Source organism: Panulirus ornatus, chromosome 50 (genome assembly GCF_036320965.1).
Source record: "Panulirus ornatus isolate Po-2019 chromosome 50, ASM3632096v1, whole genome shotgun sequence".
Classification (NCBI taxonomy): Eukaryota; Metazoa; Arthropoda; class Malacostraca; order Decapoda; family Palinuridae; genus Panulirus; species Panulirus ornatus.
In genome coordinates, this window is record NC_092273.1 from 9,985,075 (window position 1) to 10,012,401 (window position 27,327).

Genomic DNA, 27,327 nt, shown 5'->3' on the forward strand with positions numbered 1-27,327 from the left:
CGAATCTAAGTCGAAGCGCTCCAACATAGCGCCTCCTCACTGCTTTCTAGGCTAGGCTGCGTCAGTGCCTCCTACGCTTGGTAGTCACAACTGAACGGTTGGCGGGAGGGTGGTGGATCTTGTATCGCTTTGCTGTAATGGAGTCCTTTCACCAGAGTATGATCTTCGTGGTCTTCATGCCCCAGCTACTGCTCTGGTTTTTGGCTCTAGTGTACTATTTATGCCGTGGGTACAGACGTGTGACGCCGCGCCTCACCCGGGAACGTGAACCGACCACCACCACACCAGCACGTAAACCAAACTTGGAGGACAACTTTTGCCGTGTCGGAATAATGACTCCCATCCTCACGCCCTTCGGTACCGCCATACCATGCAAGTGCACAGACGTCAACTCTGTGTCCCTGACCATGCCTGCTCCACTGCCCGAACGTAGGAGAGTACGGGTGGGTGTGGAAGACCTCTGCTCCACGCTTGAAGACATCTTGTCCCTGGACACAGCCGCCCTGCAGTCTCCCAGCCCCTCGGTCCGTGCCAACCTTTCCTTCAGCTCCAAGGACGACATGTTTTCCGTGATGTCCAAGAAGAAATGCAAGAATATGAGCATGGCTCTGAGGTGTCTGCTACCGCTGGAGGCTATATCGAGAACCACCAACACCACCGTGCCTGACACCCCTTTGCCCCAGTCAACAACCAAAGCTATTGAACACCGTTGGAAATGTGTTGGTCAAGGACTGTTCGCCAAATTTGAAAGCAATGACTCGTTTGTGTAGACGTGAAAAAGCCTGGATTTCATTTTATGTTCTTTAGAAGAAGGAGAAAAAAAAAAATATGTGGATGATTGCATCGTATCAAGAATGGTTTTAGTATTTGGAAATAAATTTGAAAGCAATGACTCGTTTGTGTAGACGTGAAAAAGCCTGGATTTCATTTTATGTTCTTTAGAAGAAGGAAAAAAAAAAATATGTGGATGATTGCATCGTATCAAGAATGGTTTTAGTATTTGGAAATAAATCTATTTCTTAATTGAATTATGTGATCTTATCCAAAGCAACTGTCTGGAAAATAGTCAATAACATATGATTCTAATGGTGACGGAGGGATCACAACACATAACACTCCGGCTGAACACCTTGGCGGTTGCCTCCAGCAGAAGATATGGGAGGAAAGCCACGAAGCTTTGCTTATTTGAGTGTAATACCAAACAACACTACGCAGGTAAGATTGATTGTAATAGTTGACACTGTGAACTTACCATCCCTAAACCAGAGAAAGTTTTTAGATGAAAGCAATAGCCATCGTTCCGGCGCCGTCTTCAGCACAGAAGAAATGGCTGTTATTAATGTATTTCCAGTTGGACATGCGCAGTAGTATATATGACATGCGCAGTAGTATATATGACATGCGCAGTGGTATATATATACATACGAGATGTTTACTGCACCACACGTCTGAGAGCGGCACTGAACTCGTGAAAAGTATCTCGAGTTTCTTTGTCCCAGGAAATTACGGCATCTATTAACTCTTGGCTAGCAAAAAAGAAAACTATAGTGGTTTTATTTGCCTGGCACTGAGGCGAGCAGGCGCCGTGCGGCGAAAAAAAAGAAGCAAAAAAAGTTTTTGCTGGGAACTTTAGCAATGTGGATAGTCTAGATCTAATCAAGTAGAACATAGGTTCATTATATATATGTCAGCTTCCCTAACTTTAAAGATTTGTGATCTGCATGTGGTTTTGAGTGAGAAAGTCGTAAAGAAATGAGTTGTAACGATATCAGAAAACTCACGTCTGATTGATAAACTGGTGAAATAGGTTTAAACGTCTGATTGATAAAACTGGTGAAATAGGTTTAAACGTCTGATTGATAAAACTGGTGAAATAGGTTTAAACGTCTGATTGATAAACTGGTGAAATAGGTTTAAACGTCTGATTGATAAACTGGTGAAATAGGTTTAAACGTCTGATTGATAAAACTGGTGAAATAGGTTTAAACGTCTGATTGATAAACTGGTGAAATAGGTTTAAACGTCTGATTGATAAAACTAGTGAAATAGGTTTAAACGTCTGATTAATAAACTGGTGAAATAGGTTTAAACGTCTGATTGATAAAACTAGTGAAATAGGTTTAAACGTCTGATTAATAAACTGGTGAAATAGGTTTAAACGTCTGATTGATAAACTGGTGAAATAGGTTTCAACGTCTGATTAATAAACTGGTGAAATAGGTTTAAACGTCTGATTAATAAACTGGTGAAATAGGTTTAAACGTCTGATTGATAAAACTGGTGAAATAGGTTTAAACAGGCAAGACGTAGGTCGTGGCTCAGACGTGGAACCCTTCCCTTCCTCACCACATCCCTCCTTGTTCATCAGTCGAAGCCTCGCGCGCATTTTAAAGCGCCTCTCCCCACTCTTAAAATGAAAGGTTAGGTGACAATGAAGCATTGTCACGGTGGCCGGACATAAACCATTACATAATAAGCGTGTGATGTTGAGAAAGAAAAAGCTGCAAACGTGTAACCTCGTCAACATAGTCTTGACTGAAGCCGATCCGACATGAAAAACGTATTAGATGAGAGAAAAGAGTTCGTATTCAAATTCTCACACAAAGTTAATTTTTTTCATTTATTGGCTGGCCAGTTTTCAGTCGACGAAAAAGAAAGGAAAAAAGGGAAAACATGAAGGGTACCAGTCATGAACTTTGAGATACTGGTATCCAGTATTTTAGCCTAGCAACTTTACTACGAGTCCGGTAACACCAAAATGTATAGAAATACACCGTAGTGTTTATCCTACCAACACTCCATTCAGAATACTTAAGACCTTACTAGTACGGATGCTAGAAGTCAAAGAAAGGTTTTCAAATGTTAACCCCACATCTTCCCTGCTCTTCATAACCCTCACCACTGTCGCCTTATCTGAAATCGTTAGAATGTTCCAAATCACGCTCTGCGCCTATAATTAATTATATTCTGCTACGATACAGTTGGAAAATAAAGTAATTTATTAAGTATCATATTTTCTGCTACGATACAGTTGCAAAGTAAAGTAATTTATCAAGTATTTTCTGCAACGATACAGTTGCAAAGTAAAGTAATTTATTAAGTATCATATTTTCTGCTACGATACAGTTGCAAAATAAAGTAATTTATTAAGTATCATATTTTCTGCTACGATACAGTTGCAAAATAAAGTAATTTATTAAGTATTTTCTGTTACAATAAAGTTGCAAAATAAAGTAATTTATCAAGTATATTTTCTGCTACGATACAGTTGCAAAATAAAGTAATTTATTAAGTATATTTTCTGCTACGATACAGTTGCAAAATAAAGTAATTTATCAAGTATCATATTTTCTGCTACGATACAGTTGCAAAATAAAGTAATTTAAGTATTTTCTGCTACGATACAGTTGCAAAATAAAGTAATTTATCAAATATATTATTTTCTGCTACGATACAGTTGCAAAATAAAGTAATTTATCAAGTATTTTATCTGCAACGATACAGTTGCAAAATAAAGTTATTTATCAAGTATTTTCTGCTACGATACAGTTGCAAAATAAAGTAATTTATCAAGTATCATATTTTCTGCTATAAATAAAGTTGCAAAATAATTTATCAAGTATCATATTTTCTGCTACGATATACAGTTGCAAAGTAATTTATCAAGTATCATATTTTCTGCTACGATACGGTTGCAAAATAAAGTAATTTATCAAGTATCATATTTTCTGCTACGATACGGTTGCAAAATAAAGTAATTTATCAAGTATCATATATTCTGCTACGATACAGTTGCAAAATAAAGTAATTTATCAAGTATCATATTTTCTGCTACGATACGGTTGCAAAATAAAGTAATTTATCAAGTATCATATTTTCTGCTACGATACGGTTGCAAAATAAAGTAATTTATCAAGTATCATATTTTCTGCTACGATACGGTTGCAAAATAAGGTAATTTATCAAGCATCATATTTTCGGCCACGATACAGTTGCAAAATAAAGTGATTTATTAAGTATTTTCTGCTACGATACAGTTTCAAAAAGTAATTTATCAAGTATATTTTCTGTAACAATACAGTTGCAAAATAAAGTAATTTATCAATTATCAAATTTTCTGCTACAAATAAAGTTGCAAAATAAAGTTATTCATCAAATATGCAAGATTAGGTTCCTTGCGTTGCTGTGCTGGTAAAAAAAAAAAATTACCCACTGCATTCCGTGCGAAGGCAAAGCATTTCCAAGTTCGAATCACAACACACTTTAAGCACCAGGGAATTGTGGTTAGAACATGTCTCTTTGCCAACCGGGTTCTACTGACATGTTTACAGCCGTTGTTCTGTGATAACGCGAATGTATGAAACTAAAATTTTAGTGTCTTTCCTTCCAAAGAAAAGTAAATGCTCGTAGTACACACATCAAGCAATCTGTCTCCATCCTCCCTTCGCTTCTTGCACTCGTACGTAATCAACGCTTCTCCATCGCCATCCGTTGATCCTCATCGCTGAACTCATCCGGGAAAACATTAGAAAACTTATGAAAAAAAAAGATCTGAACGAGGCACACGGTATCTAAGATGACTTGGGACAAGGTTATTCCAAATGAGACTCAGACGTGGTAGGTCGTGCACACGACGTGTATATTGCCTATCCCTCGGAAGACTGGGTGACCTGCCTCCGTGGCGACGGGAATGGATGAAGGCAGCAGGTATAGATATGTACATGTGTTTATATATGTCTTTATGTATATGTATGTATACGTTAGAATGTGTATGTATGTATATGTGCGTGTTTATATATGTCTATGTATATGTATGTATATGTGCGTGTTTATATGTCTGTATGTATATGTATGTATATGTGCGTTTGTAGGCGTTTATGTATATGCATGTGTATGTGGATGGGTTTGGCCATTCCTCGTCTGTTTCCTTGCGCTACCTCGCTAATGCGGGAGACGACGATTAAGCATAATAAGAATAAATATGAATAATGTGGGAGACGTTCAACATGAAGATTTGTATGAGTCTGAATGTTCGGTTATGGTGGAGACTGATCTGGATTGCTGCTTTCTAACATCTTAGAGGGGCAACGTAACTGGTGTATGACGTCATTGTCCTATATAACGCCGGGGCCGGCCAGATAGCTCTTCGACCTTTGAAAAATTCAGGAATAAATGTTGAAAAACCAAATACCTTCAAGAAAAATGGAATATTTATGATTTCTTCTATGGCATGGGCACTTTATATGAATGCAACATCGATACTGTAGGTATATTTATGATCACTTTTCTTAACAGTGGGAGAGTATGAAAGATTTGCTTGAGTTAGTCTTTTCAAGGACTACATTTTCTATGAGATCGCGTAACGTATCTAAAGAAAACTAAAGTGATGGGACCCTCCTCTAAAACTTTAGAATTTATATTTCCCACGCATTCATAACTCCGTATGGAGGAACACATGTAATCACCTTGGTAAATGAACAGAAAGAGGACATAAGTTACCTAGCTTGGGGTTCGTTCTCCTCTTTTGGAATCATTTGGCGTGTAGGTAAGGAACTGAGTCTGGATCTTTAAATTATCATCATCTACCATTCGATGATATATAGCCTTAATTGATAAATCCAGATTTCTTATTAGCCCCAAATTAAAGATGATTTTAAATTGACTTTCTTCCAGGAAGTAGACTAAATTTGATACAGGGTCTTCACTCCTCAAATACACCTTAACCTAACCTAACCTACACTTCATTTTCTATGTTCCTCTGCTTCATCTTAGATTTATCCATACTATGTTGGTCTTATCATCATTATTCATGTATAGCGTACACTCATGTCAAACTACCATTCAGGGATCTGGGTTTTTAACCTTGCTGCTTTGCCTACCAACCATCGCCGCTTAAGTTTACATTATCTTGATGCTATTATATATATATATTTCTTTTCTTTCAAACTACTCGCCATTTCCCGCGTCAGCAAGGTAGCGTTAAGAACAGAGGACTGGGCCTCTGAGGGAACATCCTCACCTGGCCCCCTTCTCTGTTCCTTCTTTTGGAAAATTAAAAAAAAAACGAGACGGGAGGATTTTCAGCCCCCCGCTCCCTCCCCTTTTAGTAGCCTTCTACGACACGCAGGGAATACGTGGGAAGTATTCTTTCTCCCCCATCCCCAGGTATATATATATATATATATATATATATATATATATATATATATATATATATATAGCGTTAATGGGATATCCTTGATTAGGGTCTCAGCTGTCCGTGCCATCTCAGTTAACATAAAAATAAAAGCCTAGTCTACCGTACCCAAGCTTTCAGTTGCTCTGCCCCCACCCAGTGGTTTCAATTGTTCGAAACATCTCGTATCATCATGATCCCGGACCTTCGCTCAGCCTTCTGTGGGCATCGCAGTTCAATTTTATCCATGATCCAAACGTTTGAATTGCTCTTTCCCGCTGTGTCTGTGCCTATGTTAAGCAGCTACGCGTAACACGTTTTCGCATGCCTATGAGAACTTCTGTAATCTCTGTAAAAAGTACAGTGCGTTACATGCAGCGAGAGAGCATATATATATATATATATATATATATATATATATATATATATATATATATAATTTTTTTTTTTTTTTTTTTTTTTTCATTCATACTATTCGCCATTTCCCGCTTTTGCAAGGTAGCATTAAGAACAGAGGACTGGACCTTTGAGGGAATATCCTCACCTGGCCCCCTCCTCTGTTCCTTCTTATGGAAAATTAAAAAGAACTGAGAGGAGAGGATTTCCAGCCCCCCGCTCCCTTCCCTTTTAGTCGCCTTCTACGACACGCAGGGAATACGTGGGAAGTATTCTTTCTCCCCTATCCCCAGGGAATATATATATATATATATATATATATATATATATATATATATATATATATATATATATATATATATATATATATATGATCTTAGATTTGACTTGACACCTCTGTGTTGTCCATAATAGACCTAAAGACTCAATCGCCACTCAGACAACAATAGTGCTTTTTTAATAAGATACTTCTCTTCATAAACTGCTTTGGGGAATGAGTCGATGTATATATTTTTGTCGATCATGATACAATCAATTAATCTTCGTTCATTTTTGTATTATTTTCAAATGCAATAATGACTGGTTCTGTTTCAAATCTTTTTTTTTTTTCATTTTCTTTCGTCAGTTAGGCCAATATTATTGTTGCAGAAATGTTTCCATGCGTGGCATATTCGCAACCACATTGAAATTCTTAAGACCAAATCATGTCAATATAATGAAAAAAATGTGAGTTGTAGCCATAAAAGTAAATCAGTAATTGTAAAAGATTTCGTACATGATGATAATAGCGTAGTGTTCTCGTAACGAAACTATTAGATACATCACCACAAAGCAGTGGCGCGCGCGCGCACGTGTGTGTGTGTGTGTGTGTGTGTGTGTAACATGGCCACTTTCTCTCGCGGGTTGAAATTGTATCGGCACGTGCGCGCGCGAGCACTCCGTCTTGCGCACCTCACGAATAACTTACAATTTACGAAGATTTGACCAGCATTCTTCAGCTCTTCAGTCCGACTTGAATGCGCCAGACGTGGTATAGGATATATTGTGTATGTGTGTGTGTGTGTTTGGAATGTGTTTTGGAATCCACCTCTTCAGTTCGAATGCACTAGACACAATTATAGGATATGGGGGTCGATGTGTGAGCAGCTGGGGAGGGGAGTGTGTGAGCAAGATGGCTGCTGGCTTCACCTACGAACACTCCGCGAGAACGGGCAGCAAAATTATGGTCCGACGAGGATGTCGTCAAACGATGCTTGAGCAAGTGGTTGTTGCTGAGTCAGACTTGATCATGTAGGATGTTGTGGGTTTACATAGGCACTTCAGGAGGGAGGGAGAGGGAGGCGTAACTGCGCTAGCCTAGCGGGGTCCATATTGCTCCAAACCCTTACTGCGCCGCCGAATGCGCGAGAGACAGATTAATGAAAGTTGACATATTTCACCGCTTAAATAAATTCCAAAGAATAAAAACGTAGTTTCTTTTTTATTTATCGGAATATATTTGTGGCATTTTGATTATATATATATATATATCTTTTTCTCAATGAATCTGTGGCATCTGATTACAAATATACATATATTTTTTTTCTAAGGAATATGTGGTATTCTGATTATATATATATATTCTTTAAAGAATGCTTTAATATCGCACTTCAAAAAAAAAATCTTCAAAAGTTTTACTTTAATTCGCATTCTAACTGACCAGGACGTAAGACCTCATCGTTGCCAACGCTCGGCCCTCCAACCGCCGGGGTTTCACGGGGGGTTTCATAACACGGAAGAATGTTCTCACATACACACAATGGCGGTGTCTCAAATCATACGCGGTCGATTTCAGTGGCTTGCGAAATACTGCTGCTTGAAATTCTGATGCTACGTTAATCGACATTCGGGAGAAGAAAATACAATTAGATGCGTTGCGTAAACTTGGTGCATATAATCAGTCAGTTTAGTCCGAGGCCCATGTATCTGAGCCATATATATATATATATATATATATATATATATATATATATATATATATATATACACGAATAAAGTGCATATGAACGCGCATCTTAATGGAGCATACAAACCTCCAACAGCCAGGATCGAACCCTGGACCCCTGTGCCACAGGCGGGAATGCAACCGCTAGGCTATATTTAATATAACTAAGTTTTTATTTTCTATTAGTAAAGATTTGCTGTAGGTGTCCCACCATTAACTTTTAAGACATCTTTATTTTCCTTTTTTTTTATACCTTAAGAAATTGATTGACTTAGAACTGTTTAGGTATTAGGATCTTCCATAATCATAATATAGTATGATCGATTACATGTTCGTTTTCTTTTGTGTGGTGGATGGTGTTAAGTGGGGGCGAAGGCGAGGCAGTCGGGCCTCATGATGTATGTGGTGGTGGTGGTAGTAGTAGCGGAGAGTGGCCAAGCCCCTGGGTGGAGGCGAGAGGAAGTGCCCCGGGTCCTTGGGCAGTCAGTGGCTGTGTGGTGAGTCCTGTCTCAGGGTAATGGCAGTTGGGGAGTGGCCGCGTCTTCTAGAAATAATGGCGGGTCGTTAATAGGCCTTTTGACTGTGGCATTAAGGTAATTGGCTAAGTTCGCGGGCATCAGTCAGAACCATTCGTTGACGATGAGGGACTTTGTGTGTCTAGGAGTAGCAAGGGCCTAGGTTAAGGAGCGTAAGGTGGGTGTGGCTACTTACCCCAGGTCAGTGCCGGTGGCAAGTGGCCTGTTCCCCAGGTTAATGAGGTCTTCCTCGTGCCCTAGGCCCTTCAACGGACCCCCTGGAGAAGAGGCATGAAACATAAACCTCCACTGGGACGAACTGCATGAAGACCACTCATAAGGAAACGCTTATTAAACTGGGTTCTCCAACAGTCATTTTCATATAAGTCCAGTGTATCTCCGTAGCCATGAAATCACCCTGAAAAAAAACATAGCTGAGCAGTTGATCTTTGATTAAAGCTGTATTAGTGACATGTAAAAAAAAACAAAGTGGACCTTCAGTGTCGAGTATTAGATAACACGAGGTTTCATAGCCAACTGGGAGCTTATTTCGTGTGTTGCAATATCCCTCGTGGTCAAATTGTTGTCCAGTTGTACAAGCACGTAAATGTGCTGAATAAAATATAGTCACGGTGGTGAGTGACGTAAATGTGCTGAGATAATAATAGTCACGGTGGTATGTGACGTAAATGTATTGAGATAATAATAGTCACGGTGGTATGTGACGTAAATGTATTGAGATAAATAATAGTCACGGTGGTATGTGATTCTTAATGTATACGTTACACGTTAAGATATCGCCTCTCTCAGCTACGAACGAGCCTTGCCACCACGCGCCTAGCTAGGTCTGAGCATCGTTTTCGATCACGCTTGTTTGAAATTTCGAATCGAATGTATCTCCTGATTCGAATTAGGTGAACCTGATGTGCGCGTTTGTCATTCTTTGACAAGACGTGATCACACACACACACACACACAAACCAGACGTGGTGGCCATGATCTAGCGCATTTATTATTCCCGTTCGTCGCTAAATTCACCCGAGTCTTTATATGACTTCTAGTCTTTGTCATTCGTATATCATATATTTTTCAAGCTATTGATGTCAAGAGCAGAGCTTGAACGAGGGAGGTGGAGATAGCTTGGAGGGTTTTATAGCCCGCGGGGAAGAGGGGGCGAGCCCCAGCCCCAACCCCAGTGGTTGGGGCTGGGGTGTGGGAGGCTATAACCGTCTATTTCTGTGGCTTCCCAGTGTCCCCAATACACGCGGTGTGGACGCTCTGAACTCCACATGATTTCTCTTCTGGGCTTCGCACGGACGGACGGGCGGGCTGACTGACACGCGCTGCCACGCAGGGAGTAAATGAGGAATAAGATCCAAGTGAAGGATTATTAAGGTATATTACGATTTTTTTGTTCTCTGTAAAGAGAGTGTTTGTGGTGATAACCGTAAGAGACGCGGATATATATATATATATATATATATATATATATATATATATATATATATATATATATATATTTTTATATTTTTATTATACTTTGTCGCTGTCTCCCGCGTTTGCGAGGTAGCGCAAGGAAACAGACGAAAGAAATGGCCCAACCCCCCCCCCATACACATGTATATACATACGTCCACACACGCAAATATACATACCTACACAGCTTTCCATGGTTTACCCCAGACGCTTCACATGCCTTGATTCAATCCACTGACAGCACGTCAACCCCGGTATACCACATCGCTCCAATTCACTCTATTCCTTGCCCTCCTTTCACCCTCCTGCATGTTCAGGCCCCGATCACACAAAATCTTTTTCACTCCATCTTTCCACCTCCAATTTGGTCTCCCTCTTCTCCTCGTTCCCTCCACCTCCGACACATATATCCTCTTGGTCAATCTTTCCTCGCTCATTCTCTCCTTGTGCCCAAACCACTTCAAAACACCCTCTTCTGCTCTCTCAACCACGCTCTTTTTATTTCCACACATCTCTCTTACCCTTACGTTACTCACTCGATCAAACCACCTCACACCATACATTGTCCTCAAACATCTCATTTCCAGCACATCCATCCTCCTGCGCACAACTCTATCCATAGCCCACGCCTCGCAACCATACAACATTGTTGGAACCACTATTCCTTCAAACATACCCATTTTTGCTTTCCGAGATAATGTTCTCGACTTCCACACATTCTTCAAGGCCCCCAGAATTTTCGCCCCCTCCCCCACCCTATGATCCACTTCCGCTTCCATGGTTCCATCCGCTGCCAGATCCACTCCCAGATATCTAAAACACTTCACTTCCTCCAGTTTTTCTCCATTCAAACTCACCTCCCAATTGACTTGACCCTCAACCCTACTGTACCTAATAACCTTGCTCTTATTCACATTTACTCTTAACTTTCTTCTTCCACACACTTTACCAAACTCAGTCACCAGCTTCTGCAGTTTCTCACATGAATCAGCCACCAGCGCTGTATCATCAGCGAACAACAACTGACTCACTTCCCAAGCTCTCTCATCCCCAACAGACTTCATACTTGCCCCTCTTTCCAAAACTCTTGCATTTACCTCCCTAACAACCCCATCCATAAACAAATTAAACAATCATGGAGACATCACACACCCCTGCCGCAAACCTACATTCACTGAGAACCAATCACTTTCCTCTCTTCCTACACGTACACATGCCTTACATCCTCGATAAAAACTTTTCACTGCTTCTAACAACTTTCCTCCCACACCATATATTCTTAATACCTTCCACAGAGCATCTCTATCAACTCTATCATATGCCTTCTCCAGATCCATAAATGCTACATACAAATCCATTTGCTTTTCTAAGTATTTCTCACATACATTCTTCAAAGCAAACACCTGATCCACACATCCTCTACCACTTCTGAAACCACACTGCTCTTCCCCAATCTGATGCTCTGTACATGCCTTCACCCTCTCAATCAATACCCTCCCATGTGATGTGCTCGCTTTTGATCTTTGTTTTGGTAGTTGCTGATGGTGACAATTGAAGCTGTCGTGTATTAGTTGCATGAGATCAGTTGTGACACTGGTTTTAGTAGCTGTCGTTGTGGTTATTCTGATGTCGTCGTGGTGGACGACGTGTTGGCAGCGTCCCAGTGGTCGTGCTGGTTGTTTCTCTCTCTCTCTCTCTCTCTCTCTCTCTCTCTCTCTCTCTCTCTCTCTCTCTCTCTCTCTCTCTCTCTCTCTCCACAGGTCCGTGGCTTCAGTATTAATGCTCGATCGTCGCCCTTGGCCGACGCCCTCAAGGCTCAAATGACTTGGGAGTGTCGTAATACATACGTCCCACGAGGCTACGTGGGGGGGAATTTACGACTCGTTTGTGTGTCGGTGGTCTTCCCGGCTGGTCTGTGTTTGTATCATTTACCGGTGGTCTGTCCGGTTGGTCCGCGTGTGTTGGGTCTCTGTAGGAGACCGAGGGAGGTTGATCGTGTCCAGACGTCGGTGTCATACTCGAGCAGTGGCGTTGGTTCAGTGAGGCACTCGATCCCCGACAGACTGACAACGAACGGGAATGAATAAATGAATTATCATTTACCCGACGCAATAAGTCTGGCTTGATTTATTCTCCTCTCTCTCTCTCTCTCTCTCTCTCTCTCTCTCTCTCTCTCTCTCTCTCTCTCTCTCTCTCTCTCTCTCTCTATATATATATATATATATATATATATATATATATATATATATATGTGTGTGTGTGTGTGTATATGTGGGTGGGTTGGGCCATTCTTTCGTCTGTTTCCTTGCGCTACCTCGCTAACGCGCGGGAGAGAGCGACAGAGTATAGTAAATGAATAGATAAATAAGTAAATATATATATATATATATATATATATATATATATATATATATATATATATATATATATATATATATACTGTGTCTCGAGTAAATAGCACCGTCATGCCTCCTTCGGTCAGTCTGAGGTCAGCTCGTCACTACTACGTTACACTGCAGGAGAACCGTTGGCCACTGACGTCAGAACGTATTTCGTTATACAACAGTCACAGAAACGCGTCGTAGAAGCAGTGACCTGTTGTGTAAGTAAAATACAAAAATAGATGTGCTGACAGTCATGTATATTCGTAATAATGTCATATTTTTTTTACTTCATTTTGAGCGGTTACCTTAATTAGGAAACCATGCACACAGTGAGACAGCGAATGTGAATCTTAAATTATTCTTAATCCCAGAACAAAATTGGGGTTATGTTTTTTCAATTGTTGGTTATAACTCAACGTTTATGGCCTTTAAAGCGTAGACATGTGACACAAATGGTTTTAGAATAATGGATAAAGAAACAGCTTCCATTATAATCTGGTTACGATAATTATTGAATGCAAGTTGGTTTGTTTTCAAAATTAAGCCGTTAACACCCCATGCAAGACGCGTCGGGCCCCCCGATCCCCGAGTACGACAATACGACCTTTTGGTACGACTGTGGGATGTCATCGTCTTGCTCTGAGGGGACAATAAGAAAAAGTCAAGAGAAAACGAGTTTTAGAACACACACCAGTTTGGTCATCACACTTGCGTGCCCAATGAACTAATAGAAAAGGTTTTATTAGAGAAGAGCATGAAAGACTATACCAATAGAATTAAGAAAGCAGATTTACAAGAATGAGTTGAAGAGACTTCAAAAATTGTACCGCATGTAAGAGAGAAGAGTAAGGGTGATCTAATAACAGACTTTTTAAGCTTCTAGACCAGTTGAAAGACGCGAACAGTTCTAAGGGAGAAGAAAGGATGGAACAACGCAAGACCATAATATGAAATTAACCATCAGTATCGGAAAAGATGTAAACAGATGTCTTAAAGTGTAGGTAATAAGTGAATACAATAGCCTGAATGTCAAAGTTGTGAAAGGGCAGAGCATAGACATTTCAAAAGGTTATAGGAGAGAATAGAAAGAGATCAGGAGATGGGGGACGAGTGTAGAACTCCCTCAACGTGCATAATTAAATAGGTATTTACCCTCACACAGACACACACACGCAGACACACACACACACACACACACAACGAAGGGAGTGTCTGTTAGGGAGGGACCAGCCGCTGTGGAAACTGTAATAAACCGTTCCTTTGAGGCGTGTGTGTTTTCACCGACCGTTGTATCAATGTTGTACGTCAGAGAAAACATTACTGTGGCCATCATGATACATCTCAATTGTTTACATTCAGAAGAAAAGATGTACACTTTAGTGTTTTAAAAAAGTCATCAGAGTGGCGTTAGAAATTTAACTTGCAAAGTGTTTCACTTTATTTTATATAATCTTTCTCGAACAGCTGAAGTATATATATATTATATATATATATATATATATATATATATATTATATATATATATATATATATATATATATATATATATATATATATATATATATATATATATATATATATATATATATATATATCCGTTTCGTAAATACTCATGGTTTAAGTTTGTTAGTCTTATGTATCGATTATCTGTAATGGTTAATATAAACACGATATTTTTCCTTTTTCAGATTTTAACTTTTCAGGTCTCTTTTCTTGAGAATGAAGTTTTTGAGCTGGTAATACTGTCGCCTCTCTCTCTCTCTCTCTCTCTCTCTCTCTCTCTCTCTCTCTCTCTCTCCACCACCACGAAGATATAAAGAAAACGGATTTATAGAAAGTTGTCACAAACAAATCTGTATGATAATATCTCTTTTTTTTCCCCAGCATTAAGTAAATTAATCTAACCTCACCAGGCACATGACAGTTACAGAAGAAAGGCCGGACAATGCAGTGGAATATCACTTAAGTGTATCTTTATAGCCATCACACATCACTGGTATATATATATATATATATATATATATATATATATATATATATATATATATATATATATATATATATATATATATATATACGCTTGGGCTGAACTAATCGAGTGTGATTATACGATTTGATATCATTAGGTATCAAGGATGAATACTCATGGCGTGTGTAAATAAACCTTTTTGAAGGCCATGTAATTCGTTGCAACGTGTTTGATCGCGTGGGTTAAAAAAGAAGAAAAAAAAAGGAGGAAAACGCATGAAGTTAAGAGATGGTTATATAGACGTGGGTTGCTCGTCATTTCTCCTCAAGTCAGCATTCTGGTTTATGACCGATATCCTTTCCCCCTCCCTCAACCCCATCTCCCATCTCCCAAACCCCTTCCCCCTTCCCCGTTGCTGTTACAGCGGTGGCTTTTGACTTAAGACGAACTATATATATATATATATATATATATATATATATATATATATATATATATATATATATATATATATATATATATATATTTTCTTTCTAGATTTATACACTCGTAAGAATTCATTAACTTAAGTTTTCTTCTCCCTTGATGTCCTGTAGACCACTTTATCATGTCGACAGCATAGCGACGATACAACATAAAAAGAGAACACAGTCCCCCCCCCCCAATTCTAGTGTAAACACATCAACTTGTTTAAAAAAAAAAAAAAGAAAAAAAGAGTCGAGAGTATAAAGAGAACACAGTCCCCCATTTCCACTGTAAACACTTCCACTTGTTTAAAAGCCAACTTCACCTGAGTATGCCAACCAGTGTGTGTGTGTGGGGGAGGCAATGTTTCTAAAACCAGAAGTCCTCTCGTTTCGTCACCCGCTGAAGGGGGAATGGTAAATATTGTGTCTTACAACTGTTTTAATCTGTGGCGGGTTATCCGTTCAGGATCTGACACATGCACCAGCATGATTATATAAGGTAAAATATATATATCGTCTTTCATCAGTAACAATAACATATTTCATATTTTCATTTCAGATTGATATTTTGAAGTGGATGAATGATTATATAAGGTACTATATATACATATATATATATATATATATATATATATATATATATATATATATATATATATATATATATATATATATATATCGTCTTTCATCAGTAACAATAATATATTTCTTTGTTTTCATTTCAGATTGATATTTTGAAGCGGATGAGTGTTATATGAGGTACATTCCACGAGCGACTACTGGGTGACACGAGATTCGAGATAAAAGTCCATTGAACATTGAATTTCAAGCCGCTGGAGAGAAACGCGCGCCACACAGCCCTAGCTAGCACTCGCTCGCTCGCAGCCTACCGCGCGCCCACAACCTAGCACCATCGCACTCACTCACTCACTCGCAGGCTACGGCTCGCCCACAACCTAGCACCATAGCATTCACTCGCAGCCTACCACTCGCTCACAACACCTGACGCTTGCCTACAACCTAGCACCATCTTAAAACCATTAGCAGCCGTTACTGCCTCTTTCATGGCGCTAGACACACACACACACACGTCTCTCTATGAGATATATAGAGACGATCATGGAGGTTTGCCCCATTCTGTTGATTTCAAACGGACCATTTCTTTTTTCTTTTTGCCAACAAAGCTGCTCTCGCACCCTGCAACATTTTATATTCTTGATTTTAGTTAATGACAGTGAGTTACAGAGACGATTCCTACCAACCATCACAAGATGCTACGTATATGTATTTCATACGTGACTGTTGCATTGCATGTACTTGAATAGTGTCTTTACTTTGCCTGTTGTGAATAGTTCAGGTGTCATATTATCTTGTTACAAACATAATCCACTTATTCTTGTTCACTGCCAGTACACAGTTCGTTTTCTACGTAAATTGCTGAATGATACAGTCAGTGCTGCCCAGTTCTGTCTCAAAGATTTTCCCCAATACAAACTGTAATGTACTGCAGTCAATGGGGACAAATCTGGTTTATTTTTTTTTCTTTCTTGTGCTCATCATTCTATCCTCCTCTGCACCATCGCCCATACGGTGAGTAGAAGTGCTCAATGACAAACGTGAAATTCACAATGGAAATATGATGGCCTGCCATGGCTAGGATAGACGTGCTTGCACAAGTACTTTTAGACATTAAGTCTAATTGGAGATTGGTAATCATATGATGGCCTTCCATGGCTAGGATAGACGTGCTTGTACAAGTGCTTTTAGACACTTAAGTCTATTTGGAGATTGGTAATCATATGAATAGTAAAGTCTGTTGTGAGAGATTAGCACGCTTAGCTTGTGACCAATACAGAACAGTTTCAGGTACAAGTCTGCAGAATCCCCGATAGACAGATAGGCTTTCGGCGTTATTCTGAACTGATAATATTAGCGAACAGTACCAAATATCTTCCAATGTTAACACACAGTACCAAATATCTTCCAATGTTAACAAACAGTACCAAATATACGCATTATGATGGTCCTTTCCACCTATACCCTAGCTACGTTATGTTTCCCATCAACCTCACACAGATCACAGGAACTGGGCGTCAACTTAGACGATGATACGCAGTCAACTGAACAGAAATATTCTACTCGTTAAAATGAGGGAGTGATTAAAGCAATTTACCCATTCTGTGTTGTACTATGAACTAAGGACACGTAATTGGTACCATAAGTTAACATAGGATGATGTTTGGTACCAAATTGTACAGTAAGTTATAGGAAGATATTTGGTACTGTTAATTAACATAAGGAGATATTTGGTATCAAGTTAACATAGGATGATATTTGGTGCTGTAAGTTAACATAGGAAAATATTTAGTGCTGTAAGTTAACATAGGAAAATATTTGGCACTGTAAATTAACATAGGAAGATATTTGGGACTGTAAGTTAACATAGGAAGATATTTGGTGCTATAAGTTAACTTAGGAAGATATTTGGTGCTGTAAGTTAACATAGGAAAAATATTTGGTACTGTAAGTTAACAGATGCCATGTAGGAACCCAGGAGGCTTTTCGTTTCGTTGGAGAACACGTATATGTGTCAGGGGGTACTGTGTGAAATATAAACGAAGCACAGAGTCCCTTTAAGCACCTTTCAGTATAATATGCTTTCAGCACACGTTTCTCGCTATGATCAAAGTGCTTTATGCAAAATATCCACCTGTAAAGGTGAAAGTCCTACGTAAACAAGGAACAGCATCGCTTCGCCTGACCTTGACCTGTTCTGTTCCCTTCAAACAAGATAAGTGGGTGGTGTTGGGTGGGAGGAGGGGGGGATGGATTATTTTGACCTCTCAGACGACATGTCTTGCTTACATAGAACATGGCAGCTGGGGATCCAAGAGATATTTTTGATTCGTATCACTTACAAAATAAGGTGTGGGTGTGTTGGGGGGGGGGGGGGTTGGATGGTGGGAGTGTGGTGGGCTGGAGGGAGGGAGCTCGAATGAACGTAATAATAAAATAAATGGTCTGGATTAAGGTTGGCGTATAGCGTGCGTGAGGACATTTCATGTTATGAGTATGTGTCTATTTTTGTCTGTATTTGCTTGTGCGCGTGTATCAGTGTCGATGTTTGGGTGATACGCTTTTTTTGCGTTTGTGTGTGTGTGTGTGTGTGTGTGGGTATCTGCTGTCTTCTGTACGCACATCATTATTTTGGAAATGAGATGAAGGCTAATTCTTGTATAATTGCGTGGTGCGTATGTGGAGACAACCATACATACGCAGCTTTCTCGTAAGTTCAGTTCCGTTGTCTCAAAGGAAGAAGAAAAATACTCGTGGAAAACCCGAGTGTAAAGCTGTTTTGAGTGTAGACAGTACACTGTCGAGTCGACTTTATAGTTCGCCCCGCAGTGTGTCAAGCGCTCACCACGCCTTCGGATGAAAGCACACTGCGATTGGTGTTTGAATACAAACGGGTTTTCCGGCGTGCAATTAATTACAGTACATTCACTTGCGAAGTGAGTCTCCAGCTTCCTGGTACAGTCATGACGTACTAACCGGACGACGGATCAGGGAAGAGCGGCAGTGATATGCTTCACGTACGTGTATAAATACGAAGACTCTATGCCATGTAAGAGATGGTGTTTACAGATCCCCTGTGTGATCCATACTTCGTCAAAACATACATCCATATCACGCCATGGTCTGTGTCCCCGTCCCTCGAGTCCACCCCGGGGGTCTGTGTGGTTTCTCTCGCCTCCGCTAGGTGGCGGGGCCGACGAAAACTTAGTTCATTGCTTCTTTTCGTCAAAGTTCGTGAACTGATGTTGAGGGTTGATGTAAAACTTTGATTTCGATATTGCATTGGAGAACAGTCAACAAAGTTTCACTTCTTTTTCGTTTGGTGTAATGGCCGGTGTTAAATCGAAATGGGATACATTATAGGCTACCTGGCATCGCTACCACACCAGCCAAAGTTTACATTTGAGTACCAGTCTAACGTGGTCTTCCGTCGGGTGCAGTTTGTGTCGGAGTGTCCCTAGTGGTAAGATAGTTCTTACATACTTAATTGGCATTGGCCGTCTGAGCCCGTCAGTGTTGGTGACTTAAATATTGTCGCTGATGTGTGTGCGTAAGGTGGAGACAGAGTTGGCGAGGGCGTAGATGCGTTTGTGGTGGGCGGAGTAAGGAAGGCTACACAGCCCTCCCCCCCCTTCCCACAGCGGCGGGACGTCACATCATCAGGAAATCAGCAACTCTACCAGGTGCGTATATGTAGGTTTACCTGGCGTATCGACCTGCTAACAAGAGCCGAGCTTGGGCATTTCATCGTCTGTGATGTACGACGTGGGCGAATGTATGTTGGATGACTGATGCTGTGCAACTTCTCATGGAGAAGTCATTTCTAGCAGGAGAGTGCACCAGGTGTGTTAGCCTACAGTAACCTCATGCCACTGGCACTCAGGTACAAGGTCAGCGCGAGGAAGGCTGATCCATTTGGATGGTCCTGACAACACCTGAATCCCTGTACTCTTTTTTAAGTTATTGGTCATGAGGAATGAAACGCCACAGAAAAAAAAAAATTCATTAGTTCCCCCCTCATCAAAGCGACAGACTCAAGTTGTTTACGTAAATACGTAACTGCTTTGGAGTTTTTGATGCATGTATTTTGTCATTGCTCAAACCATTTTCTCCCATATTAAGAAATGCACATTAAATCTATGACCGACCATGGACCTCGAGGTACGAGTTCAATTGTCCATTCATGAAAGCTTTATGGGTTACGTATAACAATAGTAACTTTATATCATCCATTGTTTTGTCTTTAAGCTTGTTACTGTGTCCTTCTGAGGACCACTACTGAAGTATGTATGAAATATGTTTTTGACCAGTACGTACACAGTGTTCTCAGACTTGACGGATCAAATACACGACTCGTACATCCCTTCTTATTTTTTTTTCTCGCTATGAGTAATATTTAATTTGATGTAAGTTATCTCGGTCAGGATGATATTATCTTACGTTAATCAATTTCAGATATGTTATCAGATGATAACGACGGGTCAACAGACATCTCTCGCTGAGAAATTTTGAAGTCAGGCCATCGCTCAATGGTTTAAGTGTACTCTCTCACTGAATCTGTGGACGGTAGATAGCTCTAGTAATACAAGCTGGTGTATACATTGCGGGTGTGGCTTTTGATGACCTAAATTTCCTTTTGATACGACGTCTGTGACAGTGTTTTGATAACACACTGTATCCCCGTACGCCCAGAACAGCAAAACCATAAATAGTCAAGTGGTTTTTTTGTTGAAATTAAGATAACATCGGATGATCCAGATTCCTTTTCGATCAGTAATCAGGGCAGGTGGCCGTTGATAAAGAAAATGATAAGATATACCAAGAATTAAAGTATTCAGAACACACCTTCAGTAACCACAGACACCGTTATGTGAGTGGAAATAGCATTTTTTTTTTCTTTTTATATAGGGATAACTGTGCTCTGTCGGAAATTTTTATGATCTGGGTAGAGTTTGACTTTGCGTTAAGTTCTGAAGAAAACTGATTTTAGTGGTTGATACACATTAACTGGACGAATTAATTCTTGGGATAGTGTTGGTAAGAGATGTTTTAGGGTAGAGAAAGTTTTTTTTAAAAGAGTAAACGTTAGTTAGTATTACACACAAAGTGTAACATTAAAAGGAATAACATACCAATATTCCAAACTTTCTATTTCATATTGCACATGAACATATCAGATAAATATTTCTTAAGACCCTTAATCTTAAAAGTAATTATTTCATTTAAAAACGTAGAACAATATGTGGTGTGAGGTGGTTTGATCGAGTAAGTAATGAAAGGGTAAGAGAGATGTGTGTGGTAATAAAAAGGGTGTGGTCAAGAGAGTAGAAGAGGGTGTATTGAAATGGTCACATGGAGAGAATGAGTGAGGAAAGATTGACAAAGAGCATGTATGTGTCAGAGTTGGAGGGAGCGAGAAGTGGGAGACCAAATTGGAGGTGGAAGGATGGAGTGAAAAAGGTTTTGGGCGATCGGGGCCTGAACATGCAGGAGGGTGAAAGGCGTGCAAGGAATAAGAGTTAATTTGAACGATGTGGTATACCGGGGTCTACGTGCTGTCAGTGGATTGAAGCAGGGCATGTGAAGCGTCTTGGGTAAAACGTGGAAAGTTTTGTGGGGCCTGGATGTGATGGGAGCTGTGGTTTCGGTGCATTACACAGGACAGCTGGAGACTCAGTGTGAACGAATGTGGCATTTGTTGTCTTTTCCTAGCGCTACCTAGCCCGCGTGTGGGGGGAGGGGGTCATTTCACGTGTGGCGGGGTGGCGATGGGAATGAATAAATGCAGCAAGTATGAATTATGTACATGTGTATATTTGTATATGTCTGTGTATGTATATATATGTTTAAGTTAAAATTTATAGGTATGTATATGTACGTGTGTGGACGTGTATGTATATACATGCATACGTGGATGGGTTGAGCCATTCTTTCGTCTGTTTCCTTGCGCTACTTCGCTAACACGGGAGACAGCGACATAGTGTAATATAAATATATATATATATATATATATATATATATATATATATATATATATATATATATTGTAAGAGGTCACAGTGGTGTGCGTGATTCAGTTGTATATGCAAAAAAGAAAAAAGGATAAGCTTGTTTACCAGTGGTGTCAGCCACGCCTCTTCCTTGTATATCAACTGGCTGTTTTGCGTCTTCTGTCTCATTCTTGTACCTCGGAGCCCTGACGATGTGATCATTACACGAAAGTGCACTTGGGAACTTGTGCTTCATTTTCCTTTTTTTTCATTAAGAATAATGATAATGATAATAAAGACGTGGTAGTCTTATGTAATTCATCAAGTATGTCATCATCAGCAAAACAACATTCCAAAGTGTAGATAACCATGCTGATAAGTGCTTCGTGTCGATTATGTAATCAGGTAAAAATGACCTTTCTTGATTATGTAGTCGCACCATAACCCACCGTAGCTTTATGTAATTCAACAGCCTAATCTGTTTATATAAGGCTATGATTGGCCCCAGGTTGTAAGAGGACGGTGGTAAATACATTGTGCTCAGGAGAATTTGTTTGAACAGTTCATCTCACCCCTGCGTGTGTTTTTGGCAGATTTATTCACGTACATATTATAACAATGGTATGTACGTAGTATTGTGATATCGACCCTGCGTCGGCTATTGTGTTACCGTTACGGTAACAAGTTTTATTTTCTTGGATATTTTGGTACGGAGAAAGTGGGTATATGCGTGAATTATGAATGAGTGCGCTTATTGCGAGTGCTTATTGCGAAAGGCTCATCAAGGAATAAGACACTTAAGTTTTCTAACTTGCGTGTATTACTTTAGCTTATTTATAGTTGGGAAAAAAAGTACTTTACTTTTCTCTCCATCTTTGTTTGACACTTAAGTTTTCTAACTTGCGTGTATTACTTTAGCTTATTTATAGTTGGGAAAAAAGGGTATTTTACTTTTCTCTCCATCTGTATTTATCACTCACACGTACACAGCCCTGAGTCTGACCCGTATGGGTTCGAATTATGAGCGCGGCAGTTGGCCCATACCGAACGCAGGTGTTCATCCTCCGGGTTTTGTTGGTAAATAGGTACGTAACTTAGGCTGGTGTGTGTGTGTGTGTGTCCACGCATAGGAGTAAAGACACGATACATGGTTACGAGTTGGGGCAACACGAGTGTAATACCATTTCCCCATATCACACATATAGAAATCAATAATCGCAACGGTTTGGACCCCACGAGTGTAAAAACTACTTCCCCTTATGGTATGATAAGGTAAGCGCACACACTGGGCAAAGCTAATAGAGAACTCTCTTCGTAACCCACAAACAAAGAGTAATCATACTTTTCTCTTTTGTATATTTGATCGCAAAGCGGAGTTGTAGACGGCTTTCAGCGTAGTTTTCGTTCACTTCTTGAATGGTATCAACATCCCAGATATGTTCACTGTTTAAAGTAATTCGAGTGGCATAAGGTTTGTTTATGTGGACCGGATTTGGATAAGATTTTATGTGCATAACTCTCGGTACAGAAAAAAGGTCTTTTTTGTATTTGTTTTGCCGAGTTAGGGTATGTATTTTTTCTTCTCATTATTGTCTTAATAGGTATTTCCACTTGGCAACATCGTACGGACAGATGCTGTTGGTGGCCCAGATCCTACCTGGTCCATCTGTCGTAAGAAGGTTGCGTTCCGATCACTGCATTTACCTGGTCCATACTTGGCCACAGACGTTCTTAGAGATTTTGTCTTTTTTTTTTTTTTTTGTTTTCCTACGACTCCTACCCCACCCCCGTACGTATCATGCCGCTTGAAGGACTGTATAATTTCAAGACAGGACGGTGAATGAACCTGAGGTCTCCTTGCTTTACCTCCTTCGGTGTGTGTATATATATACACGAGTATATGATCATTATTGTATCTGTTGGTGGTGACAGTGAAGTGTGTGTGTGTGGTTGGAGGTAAGGCGAACACATCGCGCTAGGATGCAGTTGTGTTGGCTTACATTACTCTTTCATTCTGTGTACAAGAAGCTCATTTTGTGTCATCGCGAAGTGTCACGGAGGGTGCAGAGTGAAAGTGGCGAGTGGTGAAGAATGTGTCGAAAATCGTTAAAAGACAGACTCGTTGGGAGACGTACGCGGGAGCGAGGTTTAATGAGGGGGGGAAAACGTTACGTGAATGTATTACAAGGTGATCCAGGGAAGGTATGCAGAATGTACCGTGTTCAGACTATGAACGAGCTGGCTCGCCATGAGACGGAGAAAGCTGTTTGCAGGAAATGGGAGAAATTAGAGTTAAGAGCGCTGATTTGCAGACGGTTGACACGGGAGTTACGCCCTCGGGCGAGGTAACTGTAGTTCGTGCTGATGGATGTTGCTGGGGGTCAGACTGCTCTTGCAGAGAGAGAGGGAAGCCAAAAGCGCACCGCCTCTTTCAAGCGAAGGAGTCTTGGTGGTCGTTGCTTGCAGAAGCAGGTACCATCGCCTCAACCTGGATCCCCTACGTAGGCCTTTGTTGTGGTGGACACTTAAGCCTACCATCAGCGTGGCCACCTTCGAGAGCCATATTGAGGGGAGGAGCGAACACGACAGCTTGGTCTCAGACTTATTAGCGTTTGGAGTTGGAAGACCTCAGAAAGTATTATAAGGGAAGGGTAAGGTTCCAAGACCGAGCTTAGGAGGGTTAGATCTAGATTATCGTGATGTTCTTGAGCTAAGGTAAGGTCCTAGACCCAGCTGTAGGGAGTAGATGACCTCGGAAATCATCGTGAGGTATTCGTAAGGTAAGGGTAAGGTACCAGACCGAACTGGAGGGTTAGAAGACCTCCGAAGACATCGTTAGGTTGGCGGGACAGTTGTTAAGAGGAGGGCGAAGGGTTACCATGTCTGACCACCACTAACAGGGGGATATTTGTGATTCATGAAGGGGAATACCATCGACGAGAAGGATCTAGGAAGGATTTTTTATCTTGGATGCAAGAGGGATGGAAAAGGGGGATTAATGGAGGATGTGACGTGGATGTGAGGAAGAATCAGTGAGAGGTGTGAGTGATATGGATGTGAGGAACTTGAGAGAGGTGTGTGTGGCATGAATGTGAGGGGATCTGTGAGAGTTGTAACACGGATCTTGAGGGATCTTTGAGAGGCGTGGCTTGAATGTGAAGGATATGACGACTGATTTGCCTGCCATCTCTGGGAGCAACTTTCTCCTCTTCACAAAAGTTTTGAGAGAGAGAGAGAGAGAGAGAGAGAGAGAGAGAGAGAGAGAGGAGGGTGGGGGATGTAGAGGGAGGAGCAGGCAGCACCCTGACCATATCCCCAGGTGGGCTGAGGACCCTAGTGGTCACGGGCCCCTGGGCCTCCTGGCTGTTTATTAGTGATGCACCAACTGGCGTGGTAGCCTAGCCAGGCCGGCCTCCCTCACTCCCAGCCCACCCCACCACACTGTTCTCCCTCTCTTCCTCTCCACTGTTTAACGGCGAAGCTGGAGTCGGTAGGAGGGCCGTCATGTCCTGGCGTGTCAGGGAATGGATAACACACTTCTGAAACGACGGTACGACCTTAGAACACGACGATACGACACCTGAATACGACGATACGATCGTAGATCTCAACGATACGATCTTTGAAAAGGATCGTACGACCCTTGGGTGCAAGGGCTTCGTGTCTGACCCGAATCAGCTGAAGATATTTCACTTCAACTTTTTTTTCAAAGCTAGCTTAGCTCTATTTTTTTTTTCATCGTAACAACCTAATTTACCCAACCCCAACGTCACCTAACGTGACCTAAGCTAGAAAAAACGTTAAGGAGGGCGCATCTTCAGGTGATCTTTTGATCTCTGAACTCTACAGGGTCAAAAGTCAGGCCAATCATCGTACCCAGGGCTTTTTATAACGCCGTGCTCGCGGGGGCTGAAGACTGCATTTTCATATCTGGTATAACGCAAATGGGGGCCATGTAGCAGCCACACCGTTTACCATCGCCTGATACAGGGGTGGGGAGAGAGACAAGAGACACTCTAGTGTCGGGTATTGTGGCTGTAAGTTGAAGTACGTAGTCCGTCCAGTCGGTACACAGGGTCAACAGGCACACCGTTGTTGGGAGAGAGTCAACAGTGGGCTTCACACTGAGGCACGTCGGCTGCATGACTGTCGGGACTTCCGCCACCTAGGACCGAGCGAGCGAGCAAGAGAGAGAGAGAGAGAGAGAGAGAGAGAGAGAGAGAGAGAGAGAGAGAGAGTCTGCATGACAAGACACCGGCCAGCACCGTGTAACCCGGCCGGCCAAGCCAGCAGCGTGAATGAAAGCCGGTTCGCCAAGCCTCCTCCCCCGCTGGGTGTCACGGTGAATGACAGCACGTTCCCCTGGTCTGTGGTGGGTGTCGTGCATCGAGGTGGTGTGCCTGCAACGCACCGTGCATTTGGTTAGCCTTCCGTGGGTGGGTCAGCGCTGTCGCTTGTTGGTACCCAGCTTTGTGTGTGTGTGTGTGTGTGTGTAGGGTGGATGCCGTGCATCAGAATCATAATTAGCCATATTCTGATAATGACTTTAGCGAGGGGAAAAGATATTGGACCTTCCTCCCAACGGTCATAGAAGTCATGCTCCTATGTGGCTACAGAATAACACCAAACAAACCAAGGGTGTTATGGTCGCTGTGGCCGTCCGTGGCTGTGCTTGTCTCGTCTCGCATCGCTCATGTTGTATATAACATTTTTATATTTTTTGAATTACTTCCAAGGATTACTTAGCCAAGTAACGTCATTGTGGTTTTAGTCAGGTGTACGTGAACAGCCCCTTGATCACCCCCCATCATCATGTGTTTACTCCCCTTCAAGAAGGAGACGAAGAAGATAGTAAAAAAAAGAAGAAAAAAAAAACGATTGTTGCCTTTAGTCGGCCGCCAACGTCATGGTTGGGCGCCATTTTGGTTACGTTTTCCGTTACGATCATACGCTTCGACTTCACCATATACATGGCGTTCGGCTTAGGGAGGGCTCGTATCTCCCATCCCCTGCGCAAGCCGGGTGTGAGAGTAATGTGAACTTCTGTCCCATTTATATACCGCTCAGCCTTCTGGGGTAACCTCAGACCCGTAGGCCCACTGCACCAGTACACACACACACTCTCAGTTGCTAGGCATAAGTTGCAAGGGAGATTTATCTCATCCAGGACGCTAAGCAAACTTTCTTCATACTGATCCATAAAGTATAGAAGGAAAAAACTCTTGATTTTTGTAAAGGATGACTGAAAAAGATTTAGTTTCGTTGTGGGCAGCTTGTAAGATGGTAGGTAGTTTAGGGTATTTTCATATACTTAAATAAAATGGGTTTGCAGGTAATGGTTTTCTTGAAATTGGTCCAAGCTGTGGAAGCGAATTTGAATATGGATGAACTGGGG

At 41.1% G+C, this 27,327-nt stretch overlaps 1 protein-coding gene across 16 annotated transcripts in view; it reads left to right on the top strand.

Annotated features, from left to right (window-relative positions):
• The first annotated feature begins 19,353 nt into the window (after window positions 1-19,353).
• Window positions 19,354-27,327, top strand: part of smash (smallish) — a 435,656-nt gene continuing 427,682 nt past the window's right edge. For 9 of the 16 annotated variants that reach the window (XM_071691393.1, XM_071691391.1, XM_071691418.1 and 6 more), the window contains exon 1: window positions 19,354-19,625. The gene's annotated coding sequence lies outside the window, so the exon portion shown is untranslated. The remainder of the gene's footprint in view (window positions 19,626-27,327) is intronic. The other 7 variants (XM_071691413.1, XM_071691408.1, XM_071691410.1 and 4 more) reach the window with 1 other exon arrangement.